Here is a 4,472-nt window from a genome sequence, read left to right as displayed (position 1 = left end):
TATTAGAGGTTATGACCAATATGTGGAACTTCAAGTTGAGTAAAGAAAAGATTTTTGAATTTCTAATGGTGAGGGTACCTTTTCTAGTTTTCTAAGACTAGTCAATAGGAAAGTTCTATGGCTAAATCCAGGCTACTAAAGAAGTTTCTAGACCTCAACCAAAAGTGAGGTCAACAAACTTATATTTGAAAAGGGGTTAAGCAGTGTAGAATCTTTGTAAGCGGGGCAAATTTTTAATGTGATAGGCTCCAAGGAATTAGAAAAAGATATTTATAACATAGTTATTACAATTGATTTTCGTTAAAGTTGGTTGTGGTGTCTGTGGTTGTGTATGGAGTTTGTGGTTGTATTGTGAAGGTGTGGCTTGTGACATATGTCGTCTCCATTTTTAAAATAATATTATCATATTATTAAGTATTATTTTAATAATTTATTTGTTTATTTAAGTAATGATGATATTCACTGTTAAGTGAGATGTATATCTTATTTTTTATATTGTTCTTAAGTGAATTTTTTGCTTCTAAAGTATCAAATATATTGCTATGACAGTTTTGTACTACACAGGGGCAGAATGATCATTTATCAAAAAATAGTTATGCTAGAGTTGTTTTCAAACAACTATAAACAAACAGTCATTCAGCTTATCCGCAACAGTTTATTAATAAGCTATAGCTCTCCCAAACAAACCCTTAGTGATTGATATTCCCACTTACTCTTAAGAGTGTGATTGCCTACTAATATTTATTGTCTGTTAATATTGCATTCGTTTCGGTTGGTGACAAAATTACATACATGTGTGCGATTTATTGGCTGAATTCAATCGATAATAAGTGACGGGCTGATAATCCAGTCATTAATCAGTTGCAACTTCTAATTTAATCAAATTTGGCGGGTTGAAACAATTACTTCCCTCTTTCGGCTCTCTGATTCTCCCTCGGCTTTGGCATCCAACAAAGGTGGCGGCTAAAACAACGATGGTCTGGTGAAGATGGTTCGGTGGTGGCCGCAATTAGGCAGTGATGGCGGAGCGACTGTGATGACTTGACAGTTGACAGTGGTGGTCGAGATGCAGTTGCCCGACAATGGTGGCGCCTTGACAATGGTGGTTTGGCAACATTCAAGTTCGGGATGTCTGTTTGATGGTGGTGGAGCTCGATGATGGTACATCTTGGATCTCCCTTCAGTCTACTCCTCCATATCTACATTTGAAGTCCCCCTTTCGTAAAGGAGGGAGGGTCTATATATAAATTTATTGACCTACATCCTCTATAAGTACCACATGAATTTAAACAACTTCATCAAATGACCCAAAGCAATCCCTTTGTTCAAATGGTAATCTTTGAGCATTTGAATATCTTAATGATGTCATAATAAAGTGATCTTGTTGGGTAATGTGGAGACCAAGTTCATCGCAATTTAATTAGTTTCCTAATTAAGAATCTCACTTACCGCTCGCCTACCTTACCACATACTGCTCACCTACCACAACTCATCTACTGCTCACCGACCTCCCAACTACCGCTATCTTGGTTTCTATAAATAACCTCTTATGGCTTGTCATAAGCCAAGTCATCTAAGAGAGAAAGAGAGGAAGAGAGAGTGTGTGTCAGGAAGAGAGAAAAGAAAATAGAGATTTTTTTATAAACGTCAAGACACTCGACGGTGTAATTCCTCAAAGAAATAAAATCCCCTGCAGCTTCGTGGACGTAGACAAATTTGTCAAACCACGTAAATCTGTGTCGCTTTGGTGTTTTTTTTTTCGTGCAATTTTTTCGTTCCATTTTTAACTTTATTGTCGTGATTTTTCACAACAACTGGTATTAGAACTTTGTTTCGGATCTAAGGAAGAACCATGAGCGGAGATGAAGTGATGGTATCGGGGATCAAGAAGTTCAATGACACAGATTTTGCTTACTGGAGGATGCATATAAATGACTAAAACTATGAGATAAAACTTCATTTTCCGTTATTGGGAAAACAACCAAAAAAGATGGATGAGGGGGAATGGAATATGTTGGATCGGTAGGTTCTAGGGGTTATACGATTAACCCTGTCGAGATCGATTACCAACAACGTCATCAAGTAGAGGACTATTGCATATCTCATCGCGGCTTTATCAATATGTATGAAAAGCCATCGACAAATAAAAAAGTTATTCAACTTGAAGATGGCGAAAGGTGTTTCTATTGCTCAACACCTGAATGATTTTAATACTATCATAAATCAGTTGTCGTCTGTTGAAATTGATTTTGATGATGATATACATGTGCTGATATCATTGGCTTTATTGTCAAATAGTTGAGAAGCCATGAGGATGACAATTAGCAGTTCTGCAAACAAATTTAAGCTGAAATATGATGATATTCATGATTTTATTTTGGCTGAAGAGGTGCGTGGGAAAAATTCTGGCGAGACATCAGGTTTGAGTCCGACACTGATTGTTGATTCCAGAGGGTGATCACATGACATAAACTCAAACAGATGAAGATCAAAATCAAAGTCTGGTCAGCAAGCAACCTGCTGGAATTGTGGCAAGACTGATCACATAAAAAAGAACTGCATCAATCCTAATAAGAAGGAGAATAATGAAGCTAATGTTGTAACTGAAGAAATACATGATGCGTTGTTGCTAACAGTTCATAGTTCTGTTGATGACTGGATACTGGATTCAAGGGTTTCCTTTTATACATCTTTCTGCTGGGAGTTAATGCGAAATTATGTTTCTGATAATTTTGTGAATGTATATCTGGCTGATGCGAAATTATGTTGATGACTGGATACTTGTTTTTTTTTCGTGCAATTTTTTTCGTTCCTCTTTTCGTTTTGTTGTCGTCGTTTTTCACAATAGATCTTACATTCGTTGGATTCTGCTCGACGAGATGCTCGATCTGACTATAAATTTGTTATCTTTGGAATTTATCGGACAAATCAACTGCCCATCCAAAGCCTTCAATTATGCTTAAACATCTTGATTATTATAATCTTTTGAAGTTGCCATTAATGATAATAAATTTAAACTTAGTAACATGTCCGTACGGGACCTCTTCGTTGCATGAAGTTTTGGAATGTAGGAGTCTCGCATTTGGCATTTTGCTGTGGGCTTAAAGAAGATTTTACCAAATGATACTAAATCACAAGATTGAATACTTTTTCGAAATTAATGTAATTTTTTATTTGAGTCATTTACATACATACCACCCAATCTTTTTAAGAAATATTAAAAAAAAAAAAAAATTAAAGGGGTTATGCATAAAGATCAACCGATCCAATACTCTCGCATGAGTTTGTGTGGTTGATTGTAAGTACGGACAATGACCAGAGCCCCCCAATTATATGGCAAGATAATTTGGATTCACATCTCTTGAAATATCAGTTTTGCCCATCTTATGTTAGCCATTCTCATGTTAGATCTAAGGAGACGGTTTTCCCCATTCAAAAAGGAGGAATTATTACTTTCGGATTCCAGACTTGAGCTGCGTTTGAATATAAAACGTGATACAACCGAGATCCGAGCTTCCCTTCCATCACGTTGTATCACGTTCATTGTCCGGACACAAGCTCTGAACTCGAGACATAATATTTTTTTTACCCCTTCACATTATGATAAATTGCTCATGAGCGTCTTCAATATCTAAACAGGCAAAGCTTAGGTGACAGGACCGTGGGACCCACTCGTGCTGAAACATCGTGGGCCCCGCCACGACGATCGTAATTCACTTCCAGATCACGTCTCGGATTATCATAATCCATTCAATTTTAAGCGGGCCAGTTTTTTTCTTTTTACCCCCTCCGCAGCGCACCGTCACCTAAACCCTGTTCCACGATAAGCCCGGGGCCCACACACCTCGTGGAGTGCATCAGTGGGTGCTGGGTCGGTGCGGGTGGATTTGCCGGCTCGTACTTTAATGTGGATGTAAGGCATCCTGCGTCGTTTCTCCACGTGGCAAATGTCCATTCGTCCATTACGTGGCCGGACCAAAGTCAACAGTTTGAAAGGTCAGGCACGCCGGTGGATGACGTGGCATGATGTAGAACACTGGAACCCACAATTAAAGCGATTTCCACCGTCTGATGTCGGCGTCATACGACGGTTGGCTCGAGGTTTGACGTGGCAGTGCGTTTATCATTATTTTTTTATTTTTTATGCTGACGAAAAGTGACATCGATTGGAAAAAATGGTAATACAGGAAACATGGTTTTGAACGTATGAAGAGGATTTATTTATATGCTTTGGAGACTGTGGCGTGATTTTATTGGTGAATGAGCTGTTCTGTGTTGTGGAGGGTTGGAGATTGAATTGGGCTTTTGAAGGGCTGCGCATGGGCCAAGTGGACCTTTATGGGAAGCGTTTTTACCTCTCAAGATATTGGGTCGCGCTCAATCAATATTTTTATGGATTACAGATAAAAAATTACATACATACCACTAAAACTATATGTATTTATAGATATATATATATATATATATATATA

The sequence above is a fragment of the Phalaenopsis equestris genome, unplaced genomic scaffold (genome assembly GCF_001263595.1).
Source record: "Phalaenopsis equestris unplaced genomic scaffold, ASM126359v1 Scaffold000002, whole genome shotgun sequence".
Classification (NCBI taxonomy): Eukaryota; Viridiplantae; Streptophyta; class Magnoliopsida; order Asparagales; family Orchidaceae; genus Phalaenopsis; species Phalaenopsis equestris.
This window is presented reverse-complemented; position numbering follows the sequence as displayed.